The sequence below is a fragment of the Leopardus geoffroyi genome, chromosome A3 (assembly GCF_018350155.1).
Source record: "Leopardus geoffroyi isolate Oge1 chromosome A3, O.geoffroyi_Oge1_pat1.0, whole genome shotgun sequence".
Taxonomy (NCBI): Eukaryota; Metazoa; Chordata; class Mammalia; order Carnivora; family Felidae; genus Leopardus; species Leopardus geoffroyi.
Genome location: NC_059336.1, coordinates 135,435,211 through 135,456,476, shown reverse-complemented (window position 1 = coordinate 135,456,476; position 21,266 = coordinate 135,435,211). Strand labels below are relative to the sequence as shown.

Below are 21,266 nucleotides of genomic sequence, written 5' to 3'. Positions count from 1 at the left end.
TTGCTCTATTCTGAGATACACAGAATTAAAATCTTAGGGGGGCGGAGAAGGCTGGTTGGCATTTTCAATAAACTCGACAACTGACTTTTATCCAGCCATCTTATTTTACACACACCGGCGTTCCACTTGATCCTGGGATATTCAGAAACAGACTGGTGTTCTAATTGATATCAGCAAAGGCTTACCAAATCAGACACATAACACTTTCCTGAAAGCACTGTAACATACAACCAGGAAAGACTCCTTTTGTTTATGTTGTTAATAGCAGATGTTGCAAAGCGACATCACACACGCCTGCTTAATATTATCAAAACAATTATTCATGTATTCATCTCGGCTCAGGGTACCGGTTGCAAGCTGGCACCACAGATCCTGCAGACATGGCCTTCATGAGTGCATAAACAGAAACCGGTGTCACGTGCAATAAATCATCCCCGGCCTGCGTCACCATGCCTCCTGATACAGTGCGTGCTGACCGAAAGATAAGGGGAGCCTCACTTTGCACAGGCTCTGGGGAGAAGTGGGGTTCTCCGCATCCGGGGGTCAGTGAGATTGAAGTCTTACATCTCCCAGGACACGTGGGGGACAGGGAGTCTTAGCTTCTGCAGAATGGCAATGGTGCACGAGGTGAAAGAATGTTTTCATTCCATCCAAGCAGTGAAGCTAGACCATAAGGGAAGCATGGCATAATGTTCAGGTCTAGTGATATTGCTATTCATTTTCTGAGGTTCAACAACAAAAAATAGAAAATGTCATCAGGGAAGGCCTTTGTTCTGTCTTTGACTTTTTAAAAGTAAGTTAATTCAAAGACTATTTGGTTTAAGAGCTTGGATCTGCAGCCCCCCCTCCCCAGTGTCCACTTAATGGAGATGCCCTGGGGGTTATTGCTTACGCTTTCTGTGCCTCAGTTTTGTCACCTGTAGGATAGAGGTGGCAATCGTGCTGGCCTCACAAGGTCATTGAAAAGAGTAACGACTGGGGCGCCTGGGTGGCTCAGTCGGTTAAGCGTCTGACTTCAGCTCAGGTCACGATCTCACAGACTGTGAGTTCGAGCCCCGCATCGGGCTCTGGGCTGATGGCTCAGAGTCTGGAGCCTGCTTCCGGTTCTGTGTCTCCCTCTCTGTCTGCCCTTCCCCCGTTCATGCTCTGTCTCTCTCTGTCTCAAAAATAAACGTAAAAAAAAAAAAAAAAAATTAAAAAAAAAAAAGAAAAAGAAAAGAGTAACGACTTAAAATGTAATGCCTTTCGGGCACTTAGTAAACCCTATATTATTACCTTTATGTTCAGCAAATATTTATTAAGTGGTTATTGTGCCGGGGAAAGGAAGTTAACAATGAAGAAAACACATCCTTGCCTTTCCTCTAAGAAAGGAATTATTCTATGATGTAGACTCCAGGGTGTGCTAATGAAAGATTCAAAGTGCTGAGGAATAGGAGCCCATGCATTCTGCAGGGGTGATGGGAGATGCACATCGTGGGAGAGCTGAGCATCTCAAGTGTAGCACAAAAGCTTCCATCTTGTGACTTCTCACAACCTCGTAGGAGGTATCATCTCTTTCCATGAGAGAAGGAAGGAAGATAAGAAGGAAGGGAGGAAGGAAAGAAGGAGGGAAGGAGGGAAGGAAGGGAGGAAGGAAAGAAGGAAGGAGGGAGGGAGGGAGGGAAGGAGGGAAGGAAGAAAAGGAGGAAAGAAGGAAAGGAAAGGGGGTGAGGGAGGTAGGGGGAGTTAGAGGGAGAGTTGGAGGGAGGGAGGGAGGGAGGGAGGAGCTTATTATTAACCACAAAGAAGTAAAACAGAGCATGCACTTGAAGACAATAGAGTTCAATAAGAAAAGAGCATCCACAAATAAATGTTGGTAAGACTTTATCAAATCATTATTCTAGACATTTTTCTCTCCTTTTCTCTGTCTCTGAATTATATATATATATATATATATATATATATATATATATATATAATTATATATATATATATCTTTCTGAATATATACACTATAACTAGATATAGATATCATATGTATGTGTATATTCATGTTTGTAACTACCAATGTATGTATATCTTTCTCTACCTCTTATCTCTATCTACCTATCAAGAGATGAAACATCCATAGGAGTATTATACATACTATGCGTGGTATTTCTAATCAAAGAAACATGTTTGCTTAAATTTAACTTGAAACTAACAAAATAATTAAAGGAAAATAAAGAAATGTAAAAATGTAAGTATTTAAAAATGAACCTTTTTAGGGGCGCCTGGGGGGCTCAGTCCGACTTCGGCTCAGGTCATGAACTCACGGTCTGGGAGTTGGAGCCCCGTGTCGGGCTCTGGGCTGACAGCTCAGAGCCTGGAGCCTGCTTTGGATTCTGTGTCTCCCCCTCTCTCTGCCCCTCCCCGGCTCATGCCCTGTCTCTCTCTAAGAATAAATTAAAAAAAATAAATAAATAAGGAGAAAAAGAAGAAGATTTAAACATGAGAGACAAGAGGAAGAATCCAGTTGAGAGGTAAGGTTTAACATAAAATAAAAGGAAAACTTACAGTAGAGACATCAAATTGGGCAGACAGCCATAAAATCCAAACCATTGGTATAAGGGTCCACTTTAGAAGGAGGAGGGCTAACCTCTCTCGTAAGAAGAATAGAATAAGGGGTAGATACCAATAGGTTTGTATTACGGTTTTTTTAAAAAAATTTTAGGGATGTCAAAGAGTTTCCAATAACTCGCATTTTTTCTACCAAGTGGGGGAATGGTTCACTGGTCTGGGGCTGTGGTTGGTGGGGGCACGGGGAGTGAGTGCTGTGGGCAGAGAAGACCCCTGTGAGGTAAGAGAGAGGTGAGAGAGGGGAGTGAGTGGGTGACCAGAGAAATAGGGTCACCATGCGGTGTTGATGACCAGTGTGAAGTGGCTGGCATGACCAGAGCTTAAGACTCATAGGCGGCATGCATGCTTTTGAGTATGGCAAGCCTAGAAGCTGAAGGCTTAAAAGAAAAACAGGAAAAATAAATAAATTATAAACACAAATGAACAAAGAGATAATGCCTGGCATGTGAGTCCAGCGGCCTGAGCTCCATGAAGGTGTGTAAATGTACACGTAGATTATGCGAAAATGCAAAATAGATTCTATTTTAAATTGATAGAATGCATTTTACTTAATTATTTTTGCATTTACCAAAGTTAAATAAGTGGATTCCGTTCTAGAGATATGGCAGTGTCCTCTGAGAATTTTGCCTTTGAGATTTTTTAATGCACGGTGTTTCTGATGGCTCATAACCAATTAATAAATCAATCAAAATTAATTGGATAACTTGTACTTGTTAGTGTCAATACTCTAATTTTTGCCTGGTATCTTGGCAGTCATGTTCAATATTCTCATGTCCAAATAGGCGAGAGTTTTCAATTTTGAATATATGTCGTGAAAGTCCTTAATGTACAGGCATTAAATGTGGAAGTCACACAATAGCTGAAAACATCTCTACAAAAAAATATTCTTTATTTTAGTTTTTAAGAAATATTTTTAATGTTTATTTTTGAGAGAGAGAGAGAGACAGCGCAAGTAGGAGAGGGGCGGAGAGAGAAGGAGACACAGAATCCGAAGCAGGCTCCAGGCTCTGAGCCATCAGCACAGAGCCCGATGTGGGGCTTGAATTCACAAAATGCAAGATCATGATGTGAGCCGAAGCCAGACGCTTAAAGGACTGAGCCACTCAGGTGCCCCACAGGAGTTTTATTATTTGAAATAAACTTACAGTGAATGTTCTTGTTAAACACACACACACACACACACACATGCGGATCCCTTTATAATATTAACAATAATCCTTTAATTTGTAACTTTCTTCTTATTTAAATTTCAGTGTGTAGAGTTTCCTACCAGTTACCCCATTCAGGGGCAAAGGCGGAGCGTTAATCTCTGAGCCCCCATCACCCAGCTTGGTGCCTGAGTCCTAATGGGCACTCCACTCCTATGGCTTAAGCTTAATTGTGATGAGGCTGAGCCAGCCAAGCTCACCTTTGTGCTCAAAACAAAAAGCTAATCTGCTATGAAAATTAATAATGTCAGGCAAGGAAACGTTCAGCGTCGCCTACGGAACGGACTGTTCTCAAATACTTGAGAGACTGCTGCTGTGCTACCGATACTCACCCACTAATTGCTAGCCACTCATTACAATTCATTACAGGGGGGCCTGAAGGACTCTTGCCCGACAACCACTCGCCAGCAGCCACAAGACGTGGAGTTGACAAAAGCAACACACGCCCCATCCCATGCCACAACCACTGCACACACAGAGAGCCCGGCGTTCAGCAAGCTTTCTTCATTTAGCTGCCTTCTCCCTCCGCATTTTTTTTTTTTTTTTGTCTGAGCCAGTGAGGTATTTCTCTACTCTTGCAAGGCTCAAGAACCAAGCTACCCCAACAAGGATGGTTTCTCTCTTCTGCTTTTGTGTGTTTGTTTCCACCGAGCATCTAGAACGATGCCAGCAAATGTTGTATCCGATTTCTGATCCATTTTAGCATGAAAACATATTTTCATTCTGTTAAATCATGGCCTCTTTTGGGTGTCTCAGGGTTCCCCTTGAGCCAAAAACCAGTTTCGGAGAGAATCGGTGCAAAAAAAGCACAGGTTTCTACACGGTGCCCCCGGAAAAACAGCCTTTGCAGACTCCGTGGTGGGAAGAACATTGACAATAACAGAAAAACAAATCGCTGGGATGGCAGTCACTCGGTCCTCGCCATGCAACCTCTCCGAGACCCTTCTACCCGGACGCCCCACAGAGCGAGGCCAAGACGGTCTGCCAGGGAGAATGGGGCCAGCTGGAAAGAGTACGTGCGGGGGACCCCCGGGGTGGTGGTCATGCCTGTCCCATCCCTGCTCGTTCCCTGATTCAGTTCAGCCTTCACTCATCCATTGGGCAAGCTGAGTGAGCAAACCAAGGATCCCGAGGAATGTGACCTCATCGCCTCTCAGTTTGCAAAACTGTAAAAATGGAACTAAAGTGCCTTCCTCCCAGAATTGTGAGACAATTTATAGGACAGGCCACACTAAGTTTTAAGTCCTGTGGAAATACAAACATCTTGACCTTATTGTCAAATGCAGAGCCTCCGTGGGGGACAGTGGTCTCCTGGTCTGCTCACTACACGGTGGCAGAGAGGGGCCTTGGGCAGAACCGTCTCTGCATGAGCTGCCGAAGCACAGAGCTGAGGAGAGTCAGGACAAGGGCCGAGGTGGCGAGGATCAGTGCCAGGTGGGACGGGCCATAACAGGGAGATGAGTGGTTATCCGGGGACCAGGAAGGAACCTGGGAGATAAGGCGGCCTGAGCTAAGGAATGCGAGGTCCCACACCAGGAGATGTGAAACACCTGCGGTGTACCCCTGGGTAGGTGTGGTTCCTGAGTGGCCTTCCAGGGCGTTCCCAGACACAGAGCAGGGAACTTTCCTCTGTGAGGACATGACGGTGGCCGAACATGCATCCCTCGTCCTCACAAACTGATGAAAAAGGTGGGCAGTAACAGGTGGTAGTCAGAATGTGAATCAGCTCAGCCCGAGACAGGGTGCCAGAGTGCGTCTCCTGGAAAGGACAGCTCGTTCCTCCTGTGTGTCCTCTCTGCTGTCCACACTCGGGTCCAAAACTCCTTTCCTCTGCACCAGCTGTGCAGTGTGGGACGGGGTAGACGGGGCTGTGCCCAGCATGAGGAACGGGAATCTCCCAAGACTCTCATTTCAAGGCGCTGACACCGAGGCCCAGGGTTCTGGGGACTTGTCCAACGTGGCCCGGCAGAGGGCAAGTCCAGATGGGTACCTGCTTTTCCTGGCACTTTCTCCCACATTCCCCTGGACGCACTGGAATCTTTGTGCTCAGCAGGGTTGGAAAGAGCAGGAGAAAGATTCTGAAGATTTTCCCAGATGACCTCGATTTGGTGATTGCATTTTCCCATCAATCATACCCAATGATCCAGAGGAAGAGCCAGTAACGAAAAAGCACAGAGCCTAAGCACGTTTTGTTCTTTTTATTTTTAAGCCTGTGCAATGGTATTTATGTTCCTACTAATTCAAGGGGAAGCCTTCACCCTGACACCCGTTGGCTGGAAGTCATATAAGACTCCAGTGTTCACTCCACCCAAATGCAGCCCTGAAGACGGGTCAGCTTCCTGACAGAGGACCAGCCTTAGAGCTTGGGAGCCAGCTTCCGGTCTGAGGGAGGGATGGCAGATCCCCCTTTGTAGGTCAGATGCAGTTCCACCTTCTAAAATTCCTCTGTTGAGATCTCTCTGCCTCCTGACTCCATCATTTAATTTCCCATTCGTTGAATTCCTAGAATGCTACTTATCTGTGCTTTAGTTGGCATTTAATAAATATTATTTTGTATTTATTTTCTCTTTTACTCCATGCTTGGCTTTCCTCTAAAAAGAAGCCAGATTCTGAGACTTACTCATCTCTGGATTCTTTACAGAATCACTCCCTTGCCTGAGACGTCGAAGGAGCTCAGTACAAAGCAGTCCTGTCGCTCCTTCTCGAAGGCCATGCTTGCGGCTCTGTCTGCCATGTTTCCCGTTGACTTGAGGACCCTGTGCAAACTTTCTCCTGTGGCCACAAATCCCCCAGATCCTTACTGCTGTTGACCTCCTCCCACGGCCTTGCCTCTTTGGCCTCATCCAACAGTCCAACCGCGAGAAGGGACTTGTGGTCACAGGATTTCTCCTTGCCCCCCATGGTCTGTGTGGTAAACTGCAAAAATCCAGGGCAAAACCTCTTTGAATCCCCGGGCTTTATATTGTGCCCAGATACATGCAATATGGAGCTTGCTGCTCTCACTCCATGAATCCAGCCTTTCATAGAAAGTCTGGAGGGGTTGTTTGTAGGTTAAATGAGAACGTTTAGTTAATATTACCCAGTTTCACACAAGTGTGAGTTGGCCCCTGAGTAGAGAATCTTCTGTTAGTGGGGGTGCAATGCTCAAGGGCCCAAACCTAAACCACAGTATTAGTGACAGAGTAACAGGAGGCAGATGCCATCTCATCTCCTCTCCAGGACAGACTGCCCAGAAGAGACACTTAGATGACCGTCAACGAGATAGAAGCCACTTTGCGCAGGTTCACACCTGGAAGAGATCTGTGTTGTCATCAAGAACCATTTGAAATGGATTCAGAGCCATATAGGGAAAAGGATGTGTCCTAAGTAACTTTAATATTTATTTATTTATTCACTGATTCTCCATACAGTTAGGTCTCTGAGCCTCAGTTTTCTCGTCTCTGAAACGCGGGGACTACTCCAATTCCCGCAATCGTTATTAAGAAGAAATTGAATCAAGAATATGTGAGACAAGGTCCAAAGGTCCCTAGCTTTTGGCAGGTGCTCATTATGTATATATGTTGTCTGTGTAAACTCATCATCAGTTTGTGGAGGTCTCCCCACACCTCAAACTTTCCCGAGTCACATTTTTGGAGGTAAACTCACATGCCACAAAGTCACTCTTACAAAAATACAATTCAGTGTGTTTTAGTACAGCCACAAAGTTGTGCACCGATCACCATCGGTTCTGGGGTGCTTCTATCACCCATGAAAGAAACCCCACATGCAGTTTCAGTCGCTCTTCACTTTCCGCCGCCTCCCTTCCGGCAGTTCCACGCAACCACTGATCTACTTTCTGTCACGATGGACTTTCTGTTCTGTAGGTTTCACAGAAATGGAATCGCACGCTCTGTGGTCTCTTGTGTCTGGCTTGTTTCACTTAATACAATGTTTTCAAGGTTCATCCATAGTGTAGTGTGTTCAGTACTTCCTCCCTTTTTAAGGCTGAGTGATAGTCCGTGTATGGACGGACCACATGGGTTTATCCATTTATCAGTTAATGGTCAGTTGGGTTGGTTCTACTTACTCGCTCTTCTGAATAACGCTGTGAACTTATGTGTATAATCTTTCTTGGTGGAGACCGATGTTTTCACATCTTTTAAGGTTATACCTAGCAGTTACATTACTGGGTCATATGATAGCTCTGTGTTCAACTGTCAAACAGTTTTTACAAAGTGGCTGCACCATTTTACATCCCCACCAGCAACATACAATGGTTCCAATTTCTCAGTATTCTCCCTAACACTTGCCATTGTCTGCTTTTTTGACTACAGCCATCCTAGTGGGTGGTGAATGGTATCCCACTGTGGTTTAGATTTGCATTTTTCTCATGATTAATGACGTTGAGTGTCTTTTTGTGTGTTTATCAGCTATTTGTACATCATCTTTGGAGAAATATCTATTCGTATGATTTGCTTGCTTTCAAATTGGGTTGTCTTTTTATTATTGAGTTCCACGTGTTCTTTATAGATTTTATTTTATTTTTTTTTAATTTTTTTTCAATGTTTATTTATTTTTGGGACAGAGAGAGACAGAGCATGAATGGGGGAGGGGCAGAGAGAGAGGGAGACACAGAATCGGAAACAGGCTCCAGGCTCTGAGCCATCAGCCCAGAGCCTGACGCGGGGCTCGAACTCACGGACCGCGAGATCGTGACCTGGCTGAAGTCGGTCGCTTAACCGACTGCGCCACCCAGGCGCCCCTCTTTATAGATTTTAAATACAAGTGTCTTACCAGATATATGACTTGCAAATATTTTGTCCCTTTCTATGGGTTGTTTTTGCACTTTCTTGATAGTGTCCTTTGAAGCTCAAACGTTTATAATTTTGATGAAGTCCAATTAATCTGCTTTCTTTTCTTCCTTGTGTTTTTGGTTTCATATCTGGGAAGTCATCATGGTCTAATCCATGACCAGGAATACCTATGCCTTTATTTTCATCTAAGAGTGTTGTAATTTAGTTCTTAGCTTTATGTCTTTGATCCATTTTGAGTTAATTTTTGTATCATGTGAGATGTGGATCCAACCTCACTCTTTTTCACGTGGCTATTCCCTTGTCCCAGCACACACGCTGGACTGATCTTAGAGGTTTCCCCTCATGTCTGACTCTACCCTCTGCCCCCGTCTCCATCCCATGTCCACTATAATTAGTGCCAGTTCCTGGCACTCAGGGAAGGCTCCGGAAATATTCCTTGGAATAAACCAGTGACCACACAGTGTTAAAAGTTTGCTCTTGCCCATGTTGAAACCTTGTTTTCGAGCATGACTGAGATGAAAATCTCTACGTAAAGAGCACGAGTTGTTCAAATGTTCTGAGAATGGTTAAGAATTCTGAGTTGGCATAATACAAATCTGGGTACAAGGTCAGGCCTAGTGTGTAATTTAAACAGTCCTCTGAGTTCCTCCTTTATTTGTTGACTGATTAAGTTGTAGATTAGTACCTCATAAAATTTCTTCCTAGGTCTACTCCCTCCACCTTGACATTAAGGTATTTTGTTATTATACCAGAGACTCTTGGAGGCCCTGTCAAAGGTGGAAAATTTTGAGTAGCACACGGTTTCTTCATTGAGCTAGCACAACCATTAAACTTTGATTAAAATATGCCTTGGATTTTGATGAAAGCCAAACAGATGAGCCAAAAAATATAACTGAAAACCTTTTTGTCATTAAAAAATGAAACCGGTGAAATTAATTTAATAATGCATTTTATTAACCAAATCCATCCAAAATGTTATCACTTCAGCATGTAGCCAATATAAAAATCATCAGTGATCTCACATATTCCTTTCTAATTAAGTCTGCAAAATCTAGTTTATATTTTGTATGTACAGCTCTTCCCCATCCAAGCTAGCCACATTTCAAGTGCTCAATAGCCCCATGCGTCTAATGGCTGCCATTTTGGATGAAATCGACCAGCAGTAGCTCCATCATATGGAACGACTGCAGGAAACCGACTGAACTATAGGGATTGTACTATCACCGTGCCGTTAGATAGTGAGAAGCAAGCAAATGGGTATTTTCACCCAGTGCGGGCTCGCTCTCTTTAGGTTCGTGTCGCAAGAGCTCTTCACCGGCCTTAAGAAGAAGTCCTTGTGGTAAGGCAGTGACTCAATTCTGTGAGAGTCCAAGTTAGAGGCAACTTTTAGGAAATGCTACTAAAGTGCAAAGCGGTGTGCTAAAACAAGTTTCCTTTACATATTTGCAGAATTTCCAGATAACCACTCTGTTCTCTTCTGAGGAGATTTTTTAGAGCTTCTGGCAGTTTTTATTTTTTTCTTCCAGCTCTTGTTGGGATTTTTTTTTATAGACCCTAAGTTGTTCATAATAAGCCACCCACTTTCAAATAGGTTCTCTCTGGTGCATCTGTTCCTAGCTGATAGCAGTGAGCAAATGCGCGTTTAGAAACACTGCGAGGAATGTTGAACACTAGCATTTGGTGAGAGCAGGTGCCACGAGACCAGCGCGAATGTCAGTAGTTGCAGTTGATGGGGGATTCTGGGGAAACATTCATTTGGCCTCTGCTTAAAATTCTGGGAAGGGTGGCATAAAATCCATGTGATTTCCCTTCAAGTTTCAGCTTTGGAAATATATCCCCAAAGCTGTGTGAATCTCTGATGAAGGCCAAGGCCATATTGGCTGGTATTTTTTTTTTTTTTTTTTTTAAATCTCCCCACCCTCTCCTCTCTTTTCTCCATGTTGTGGAGCATTCACGCATCTAGGATTCCATTGTGTAGAATCTTGCTTAGTCTGTGAGGTTAATTTCCTTCACTGGACTCTAGAGCTGTGGACAGAATTAAGAACGCAGGGAGGCAAACAGCCGTGTCTTTGCTCACCCTGTCACTTGGAGAGAGGTATGATCTAAACTGTGGATCTACTAAAGCCAAATGTCTTTGTCTCTATTACACGCAGTTAGCCATGTAAACTCCTGAGTGTGACATAGGATTATGGTTGCCAGATAAATAAAATACAGGGCACCTAGTCAAATCTGAATTTCAGACCAAAAAATGAATATAATTTAAAAAATTTATTTTGAATATAAACACATACCAGATATTATACGAGGTACCTTATACTTAAAAAATATTAATGGCTATTGATTTGAAGCTCAAATTTAACTGGGCATCCTGTGTTTTTATTTGTTAAATCTGGCAACCCTGGGTAAGAGGCCAGCCTATTATCGAGCACGGGTACCTAGCTCTAGACTCTGACTCTCTCCACACCTTCTGCATGGAACAAGTGACTGCCTTTTATGCACAGTGTTCTTTGCAACTCTGGCATCTTTGTATGTGCATTCAGCCAGCAAAGGTTTATTACACATCTACTAAGGGTACCGGTGATACTGACATGAATAAATCATAGTTGTTACTATTAAGAGGCTTATATTAGAAGGGCACCTGGGTGGCTTAGTCGGTTGAGTGTCCAACTTCGGCTCAGGTCGTGATCTCGTGGTCTGTGAGTTTGAGCCCCACGTCGGGCTCTGTGCTGTCGGCTCGGAGCCTGGAGCCTGCTTCAGATTCTCTCTCTCTCTCTCTCTCTCTCTCTCTCTCTCTGCCCCTCCCCCGCTCATGCTCTGTCTCTCTCTCTGTCAAAACTAAATTAAAAAAAAATTTAAAAAAAAGAGGCTTATATTAGAGGAAGGAGAGTCAGATATATGAGTAAGTCAGGAGAACGCAGTGTCATATGAGCTACAAATAGTTGCCTGCACATCCTATAATGGGAGGTAAAGAAGGAGAAGTTTGTTCCATTTGGGGATATCGGGAAAGATGCTAGGGAGGAAGTGGCCCTTGAGTGAAATGCCAAGGGATTGAGGGACCATTCACTAGAGAACTCAGATGGGGGGACTTTAGCTGCAGAAGAAGTATCCTCAGCAACAGCCAAGGCATGGAGGATCCTGAGTGTGTGACACATTGTGTCACTGCCCCAGTCCACTGGGACTGTAGAATGCATACCAGATACGAGTGGAGTGGAAGGTAGGGTCTAAACCACTGAGAGTCTTTTAAGCCATTCTAAGAAATTCAGATTTTTGTTTGTTCAATTTGGAATCGTAGAAGTCTTTACAGAGTTTCAACCCAGAAATTCCTTAAACTTCTATCACTCATGACCCCTTCTCAGTTGTCAGAAAACAACACACAGTTACCTCTTATGAAACTTCCCAACAGACCCAGACCGGGTAGTCAGCCTTCCTGTGTATGACCACATACTAGCCTCATCCCCACTCCGACCCACCACACTGGCATGAAATGATCACCCCACCACTGGTACTACCTGGGACTGAATCCTCCTCAAAGGCAGGAGAGAACTTTTCCATCTGTGTCTTCCCAGAGCCCAGTGGCAGGTTCAGCAAATGGAAGACACTTACGGAATGAGGAAATCAAAGCACTTTTCTGTTTCTCTGTAGTTCCATAATGTAACAGACATTTATTGACTAAAGCAACAAGCCAGTGTATTCGTTTGCTAAGGTCGCCATAACAGAATATTCGAGACTGGATGCTTAAACAACAGAAATTTATTTTCTCGCAGTTCTTGAGGCTAGATATCTGAGATGAACTACCAGCAGGGCTGATTTCTCCTGAGGCTCTCTTCTTGGCTGACAGATGGCTGCCTTCTTGCTGTGTCCTCATGTGGTCCATCCTCTTTGTCTGCCTGTGTCCCAATCTCCTCTTATAAGGACACCAGTCATACTGAATTAGGTCCACACATATGACCTCATTTTGCCATCATTATCTCTTAAAGGCCTGCTCTCCAAAAAAAGTCACATTCTGAGGTAACTGGTGGTTAGGACTTCAACATATGAATTTCTTGGGGGTGTGTGGACACAATTCAGTCCGTAACAGCTGGATAACGTAGAGAAGAAAAAAAAAAATGCTCATAATCTAGGTTAGCTACAAATCCATAGTTCACCTTTAACCACAGTTACCCTTAAAAGTTTTTTTAAGTTTATTTATTTATTTGAGAGAGACAGAGACTGCGTGAATGGGGGACAGGCAGAGAGAAAGGGAGAGAGAGAGAATCCCAAGCAGGCTCAGTGCTGGTAGCACAGAGCCCGACACTGGACTCAAACTCACGAGACTGCGAGATCATGTCCTGAGCCATAGTTGGATGCTTAACCGACTGAGCCACTCAGGCGCCCCCACGGTTATCCTTTAGGATGGTGTCTGTCACCTGATAAACACTGATTGCGAGAACACCTGACTGTTAAGCACTGTACCTTTATGATCAAGGTAACGGCACCGACTCCATAAGATTCGCTGAGCGATTAGATGAGAAAAAACGTATCAGTGCTTTGTGGGCTTTTGTATGTTATAAAATACAAAGATTTGCTGGGATTTTTCTTTGGTTATCTGTCCCTGATCCTTATTTCCTGCATTGCTCTCCAGGAGCACTCAAGTGGCTGCTCTAATCGTGGTTAGTTGGCTCAAGGGTGGAATTTGCACCACGGAGCAGACGGGGAGGAAGTTTTCTTCCATTTCTTCAGTTGCAAATACAAGGCCCTCAGAGGAACAGAAAGGACTCATGGCAGAGAAATTTGGGCAAGGATTTGGGCTTTCCACCCCACTGCCTCGCCTCGCTGCAGACCCTGAAGCGGGGTCAGGAAGGAGAGTTAAATGGGGGGTGGGGGGAGACCATGCAATGATTTTCTGAAGGGGTAAAAAAAGCTCTGTCTTCTGCCTTTTGGACGGAAGCAGCCAGCACTGGACTAGCACGGATGTGGGGGCAGAGGTGCCTCGAGATCTCCAGACTGCGTGTGGAGAGGCGGAAAGACCCCGGAGAGGGCGGGCCACGTGGGATAGTGGTCAGAACCACGCGGCTCCCCTAACGACTGCAGAGCAAGAGGCCCACAGCGGCCACGTGGGCAGGTCAGCAGAGAAACGCTGGATCCGAGTGGATCTGCAGATGGGGTTGAGAGTTCTTTCGGTTTGAGGAACCTCTGCCTCGACACGGTGCAGATCGTGAACTGAGACAGCCTGGCGGCAATGGAGATGGAAATTCTGGCTCGGATGAGATCGTTTCTGTCCCCACTTCCTCCAGCAATCTGAATTAAAAGACTCAGTTCCAGAAGAACTAAACAGATACTCCCTGCACACTGGGTCTGTGGAAAGAGATTCAGATACCCCGCAGTTTTTAACATTATGGCAACGTCCCAATGGACGAATACAATTCATAGGAAACACCTCTACTCTGCCCTCAAAGTCAAACAGCACACTCGAACCATTTCTGTTGCTTTTATTGGACCTCCTTTAAGTTTTCTACCTTCATCATAAGGGTGTGTCCGGTATTTGAATGCGGTCTCCAAAGAGTGGCCAGGGCCCCCTTCTGGTGGGAACTTTTGATTGTTTCCAGTTATATGTAGGGGGCACTGCAGACAAGAGCACGGGGGTGGGGGGTGGGGGTAGGAAAGCCCCGGAAGAAGAGTTGGAAGGTTTCACACTGTCCTGGACGAAGGGATCGGTGGTAGTGGTCAGAGAAAGAAGGACAGGACGGAGGCATCTTAGAAAACCTCAAATACTGAGTGAAAGAGCAGGTGTCTTTGCTCCCCTAAGAGTGGGAGTGTGTTGCTCCCCTAACTTCTGTGCCAAGCAAGGTGCCCCAGGGGGGCCGCGTGGCTGAGTATCCCTCTATGTGGACAGGGTGAATGCGTGGCCGCTGCATGCTGTTGGCTCAACTCCACCTGCCAATGGCTGCCACCTGCAGGTGCCAATGGCTGCCACCTGCCAATGGCTCCCACCTGCCAATGGCTGCCACCTGCCAATGGCTGCCACCTCCATTCTTTCCGGAGAATGTGTGGAACCTCCGTCCACTGCAGGGCAAGGCGTCCTCTGTGTGGCCTGGTGACCGGAGCCGGGCAGCCCTCTCAGGTCTGACTCCGTCACCGATGTGATGTGTTGCCAGGTGCCTCCCTGTGGGTTTTTACCAGGTGACACTAGGAACAGGGGAGAGAAAAAGGGCCTCTGGGAATGACCTTCAAAGACACCAAGCAGACAGGTCCCCCTTCATCGGTCATTTGCGGAAGGGCCTTCGTTGTCTCTTCTCCACAGTTCCAGGTCTCCTGATGGCATGACCTGTGCCCAGGGCAGACTGGCCTCCACACGTGGGACACAGGTGTCTCCAGGGCATACCACTGGGGAGTGGTTGGGGCCTCAGAAAGAGGGCCAAACAATAATTATGGGCTCTGGCCAGAACTCAGCTCAGAGGACATCACGGAGGAGAGGGGCTCAGAGACGCATCCCGTGGCCACACTCCACACCTGTCCCAGCTGCACCCACCCAGAACTAGCCCTCCTGCTGCACCATTGGCTCCGCTTACCTGGACAGCGTGGCTCCTCACTGTGACGGCCACCTCTTGCTCTGGGTGCCTTGGCGGGAGAACATCCCAGGATGCGAGGTCAGTCTCCACAGTTTGGCCTCGGACTCGGCCTCCTCTCTGCTCGGTGAAGGGCAGACCATCATTTCAGGTACTCTAGCCTCCTTTTCACTGCCGGAGTGTCTGCCTTTCTCTCCTCAGATGGTGCAGGCAGGCATTTGTATCAACCCCTCCAGGGCTTTCAGCCTGCGCTCTCCTCAAATCCTTCCCAGTCCCCCCAGGGCTCCCCTAGAAAACGCCTCCACTTTTGGCCAGATTTCTAGAGTTTGATGCCAGGTCTTGCCTAGTTCAAGTTTGCAGTTTTTTAAAACAACATGTTCACGGAGATACAACTGACAAACCAGAAGGGCACCTGGGTGGCTCAGTGGGTTAAGCGTCCGACCTCAGCCCAGTCATGATCGCGTGGTTTGTGAGTTTGAGCCCCGCGTGGGGTTCTGTGCTGACAGCTCGGACCCCGGAGCCTGCTTCCGATCCTGTGTCTCCCTCTCTCTCTGCCCCTGCCCCGCTCGTGCTCTGTGTGTGTGTCTCTCTCAAAAAGAAGAATAAACATTAAAAAGAAATTACAATTGGCGAACCAGACAATTCACCCATTTAAAGTGTATACTTCGGGGGCACCCGGCTGGCTCAGTGGGTACAGCAGGCAACTTTTGATCTCAGGGTCAGGACTTCAAGCCCCACGTTGGGTGTAAAGCTTAGTTTAAATAAACGAACAAATAAATGAATAAATGAATGAATGAATGAATAAAATAAAGTGCACAATTCATTGTCTTTTAGTATCTTCACAGAATTGTGAACCATCACTGATACCTAATTCCAGAGCACTTGTATTGCCCAGAAAGAAACCCCATCCCCACGACCTCGCCACCTCCCCAACCCTTGGAGGACTGTTCTGGACATTTTGTGTAAATAGAATTGTTATACGTGGTTCCCTGTGTCTGGCTTCTGTCCCTTACATCACGTATTTAAGGCTCATCCATGTAGTGGCACGTATCAATACTTCATTCCTTTTTATTACTGAATAGAATCCCATTAAGTAATCACCATTACTTTATCCGTTCATCAGTTGACAGGCATTCGTGTTCAAGTTTTGTGTGGACACATGGTTTCATTTCACTTGTTTAGATTCCCAGGAGTGGAATTGTTATATCATATGGTTACTCTTCCTTCAATATCTTGAGGATTTCAGTGTTTTAATATATAAGTGAGAATAAATGTACTACCAGGGATTCCACACCTGTGTATGGAATCAGTGGGAGATTGACATTTTTCCAGACATTTCCTTAAAGAGACTTGAGATTTGGGGGCTGCAGCAGAGGACAGATATTTGAGAGACATGCTTCTATGTCTCCCATCTGCCTGAAGCCTGGAATTAGTTGCAGAGTTGGGACAATAATTTGGCCTCCCCACAAAGGATGGGTGGTTTGGGATATGTCATGTAATTTCCTGGAAGCTCTTTCCTCGTCTGTAAAAGAAAGCTGTCATGATCCCTGCACACGTGTTTTGTCATCTTGCCACGAAGTAATGACATTTACGCGTGTGATGAATTTCTTTTGGTGTATTTAGTATTCGCCATGTTACAACCTGTGTCATTGCAGAATGGACTTGGGAAGGTCTACTTGACCGTGTGCTGCACACATCGAGGTGACACGGCCCAGGGGCAAGGGACTTGGTGTTGGTCCTTATTTCCATATCCCTCCCCTCGCACTGTCCCCACTGGCAGTCACAGCCTCCAGTACCCTGTGTCTCATGTGTGTTGCCCTTGCCTAGAAGAGGTGGTGACCACACTCTCTGAGTGTTTAGTGACCCCGGTCAGCCCATCCCGCAAGAGGCAGCCGCCTTAGGTTGTGTAATAGGATGCTTCACCACGCTAAGGGTCCCAAGGACAGAAGGAATGGTAAATTTATAGTGGCTTTTTCTGCCATGTAAGTGATGCGATTAATAGTCACCACCTGACTTTTGTGAAAACTGCACTCTTGTCTAGCCCCGTTCCGGCTCAGCTTCAGGAAAACTAAATTTCGTCCGGTCTAGTCACTTTCCAGTACTTGTCTTTTGAAGTAGAGATTGTATTTCCCACTTTAAAGGTGGGGAGACTGATGTCATTTGCATCGGATACTGCAATCAGATTTCTAAGAAGTCCTTCCCCCCACGGGCCAGGTGGGTCCCTGGATGCCTAATGTCTAGCACAGAACTGTGCTGAGCTTGTTGGAGCCTGGGGTGAAAGGAACAGCTGCCATTTATATGGATCCATTTATGTGGATCTTATCTTTATATACAAATTCCACATATTTATCGTGATTTTTTGCCTTCATTTTGATTTTTTGTAAAGTTACATTGAAATATTATCAATCGTAATTAACATTTTCTGGCATCCCTTTGTATTTTGCGCTGAGGAAAATGAGACACTTGGCCAATCTGGTCGACACCCTGCCCTAGCGTGCAATACCCATCCAGTGAATGTTTGCCTAATTAGAGAATTAAATGAAAAATCACAGACAGACTACGTCCATGTTCTTTTATTGTTGGGGCAATCTAGGGAGACACTACATCTTCCGACCGGTTGTAAAAGCTGGTGCTCAGGATGCAGAGATGCTTATGCAAGAGATCCCACCTGGGATGCAAGGTCTTGCACGGATGGACCAAGAAAGTGGGGCAAGGGCGATTGAATGGTTGAGAGCAGCTTGGCAGCTGGGAGGCTTCACAATCCTCAGCCCCCTTCCCCTGGCACGGTAAAGCGAACAGAACACCATACCTGTAAGCGAACGGTGTGGATCCCGTCTCTTGCCGTGGTTGGGATCACTCTGCCTCAAGACCGTGGAGTAACCAGGTGTGCACTTCGGAACCAGAAATCCTACAGATCTCTGGCTACAGATCTGACTCAGCCACTTACGGGCTCAGGCACTGGACAAGATGTAGCCTGAATCTCTATTCTTCACGTGGACGGTGTGCACAGTAACAATGACCCACCTCAGAAGAGCGCACTGAGCATTGCGAGGCGTAGGGAAGGGGTCTAGTACAGCATGTGTTAAGTAGAAAAGCTTCAACAGAGGGCGCCGTGGAGCACTGTGAAGCTCATGGGTCGCATTAAGAACTCATTTGCATGGCGACTGACCCCTGACCTCAGCTAGGGATAGGTCTGTCCGGATCCTCCTGGGGCCAACAGCTGCTCAGCTGTGACAGACCACAGACTTGTTTGCAACGCGGACGCCTTTGTGTTCACATCCTCCGAGATACCGCCAAGCTTTGCAGTGCAGCCGCCAACCACTGCCATTCATTGCTGCTGGAACCGGAGCGGGGGCAGAATCCAATCTCCTTGCAAGTTCTTTAGATTCCTTGGAAGAAACTATTCTTGTAGAATATTAATACAAACTGTTATTATAGAAATTCGCCAAAGGCGCCTTTCTTATTTTGCATCTCATGGGAAACCGTAAATTGAAGGCTTCTAGGAAATACGCCCTTGATTGGCTTCGATTCTTTCCCACAATGATTTGCAACCTCGGGATTTCAGGGTCCGTTTGGATCCGTACATGTGTGTCCCTGACAGAATGTACCAGAGGGGGTTAGGCTAGGTAAATACACCTCCACTGATTCCAGGGTCAACAGTGCCTTTCAGCTGGCAATCGTTCAAGAGGGAGGGATGAGCCAAGCTGACTTCAGACCCAGCTTCCCACATAGGAGCTTTGACAGTGGGGATGCCCACACCTTTGAGGGAGGCCGTGTGCAAAGGGCAAGGTTCTTCCAAATGCATGCATTTCCGCGGCGGGGGTCATGCTCTTTCCTTCTCGTCCACTGGGTGTGCAGCGTGCCTCCACTCCGCACGCTGTCTGGCTGGGTTCTCCTCAGTCGTTCCTTGGCCTGGAGATCCTCTCAGCTCTGTCAACGCATCCTTCTCCATGTTTGTTCTGTGTGTGTTTGTCTTTCTGGGATGAAGTTTGTTTTTCAAGCTCTGACAGACTGGCAAGGCAAACAAGGTTGCCATTTTTGTTTTGTTTTGTTTTTATGAGCACGGCAATTTTTAGCCCTTTGCAAACAATCCTGAGACTTGGGAGGTTATAATTTGGGACGCCATGTGCAGAGGCACACATTCAGATCTTATTGTGGCTGAGGGAACAATCTGAAGGGAGCGGGTGGAAGACAGATTAATGTGGGTGATTTATCAGTTGTGAAGGGGCCAAGCTCCTGACAGCACTAAAAGACGGAATAACCAAAGTGGAAACGAATTGCATAGAACATTTTGAAAAATTAATTTCGAAGAGAATGTTTATGTCTGAACATACATATGTATACAGAGCGCATAAATAAACATCACATCTCACACATACACTTACCTCCTGCGTCTGTATGTCGGGCTGCTGGCAATCTCATCGTTTTGGGACCTGCAGAAGGAAAGACAAAGGGTCCCTGAGCGCAACAGCCAGCTATGTCAAGGTTGTGAAGCAGACACGGGAGATTCTGTCATTTCCCTTTTACAGGTACCGGAGCCAGAGGGTCAGAGAACATCCACCAGTTCGGACGAGGGAGCTGAGAAGTGACTCAACCCAGTCCGGGTTGAATCTAGAAGCCTCAGCCCCGGGGGCAGTCCCGAAACGTTCAGCCTCTCTCATCAGACTCACATGTGCAGCTCCCATCATTGTCTTCTGGATTTTAGCAACTGGGCCCCTCTAAAAGAAGGTTAGTAAAAAGGTGATCTTGTGGCTGGACACAGACTATAATTTATTTCAAGGATGTGTGCAAAATCAAAGGACCATCGAGAGAGAAAATTAACAGTGTGTGTTAGGGGGTCTTTTTTATATACATAACAGCACTGTCAGTTTACTCTATGTTTTTTCCTTCTAGACAGAATTTTACACAACAGCTCTTTAGGGGGTATGAGGCATATATATTCACAGTGATTTTGATTCAGGTCTCTTTGTAAGTGTCACCTTTGTTGCTTTGGTCACTGGTTAAACCACATTGTAAAGGTGCACGTCGCTGAATCCTCAAAGTGACACATCTGGGTTGGAATCTGATCATGGAGAAGTCTTCATCTTTAGGAAAAGCCAGAGAGGAGAATAGCTGTGAATGCATATCAGGGATTTAAGAGCTCCACGAGAAGATGACTTTTAGCATTGCTAGTAAAGTACTAACCTTTGAAACGCAGAGCAGGTAACAAATCCCAACCCAACCTACCCTCCGGTCGTGTGTCACAGTTTCCTGAATCCTCGAATGACATAGCTACGTATTTCAGCTTGAATACGGAGTCCTGGGCTACCTAAGGACCTGGATCTCCTCAGAAATCCAGTTACTCCGAATAGTACGGGACAGTCTCCAAGCCATTACCGGAAAAGAAAGTTATAGTTCTCATTATTTGTTGTAAGAGGGTAGAGCATTTCTGGTAGAGGTTGGTGTTATGCAACCAAATCAACACATTCGGAAGGCAACTGTAGGCTATTAGAAGGCAGAGGCTGTGTGTCCACTCTGCATTGGCCTTCACTCTGGAGGATCTCTTTACATGAAGTCTTTGAATAAGTACCTAATTAGCCAGTGGAGATAGTTCTGGAGAATGATTTTCGTCTCTCCCATTACCTCATTCCATTAAAAAAATTTTTTTGGGGGGGGTGTCAATGAACAAAGAAGAGTTAAGCAACATCCGTCAGTTTATCAAGACCACTGTTCAATCATTTGGTGGCAAATATTGTAAATGCTGGTATGAGAACAGTGATAACAGAAGCAGGAATATGTGCTGAGTCCCTTCTATATTCTAGGCTGGGTAGGTAAATCTACCTGGTACAGATAACCGACATGCAATTAAACATACTTATTTTCCAATATGAATGTCATATCCATGATAAAAAAGCAAAATTTGGACGGTAGAATAGATTTTGGAATGTGACCACGGGAGGAAAGCAGAACATAATATGGAGGTGTTAAATGGCAGATCTGTGATAAATATAAATATCAAATGTGTTATTTTGATGTATATGAGCGATAATTGGATTTTAAATTACCCATCTATAAAGAACAGTATCTATAGTGCGAGGAGTTTAGTTATGAAAATAATTATAAGAAAAAGCTCTGCTGGCCTT

The 21,266-nt window shown here is 45.6% G+C and overlaps 1 protein-coding gene across 1 annotated transcript in view; it reads left to right on the top strand.

Moving 5' to 3' along the window:
* RNF144A (ring finger protein 144A) overlaps positions 1 to 19,872 on the top strand; it is a 367,937-nt gene extending 348,065 nt beyond the window's left edge. Inside the window, exon 9 of the transcript XR_006703907.1 lies at positions 19,674 to 19,872. The gene's annotated coding sequence lies outside the window, so the exon portion shown is untranslated. The remainder of the gene's footprint in view (positions 1 to 19,673) is intronic.
* The last annotated feature ends 1,394 nt before the right edge of the window (positions 19,873 to 21,266 follow it).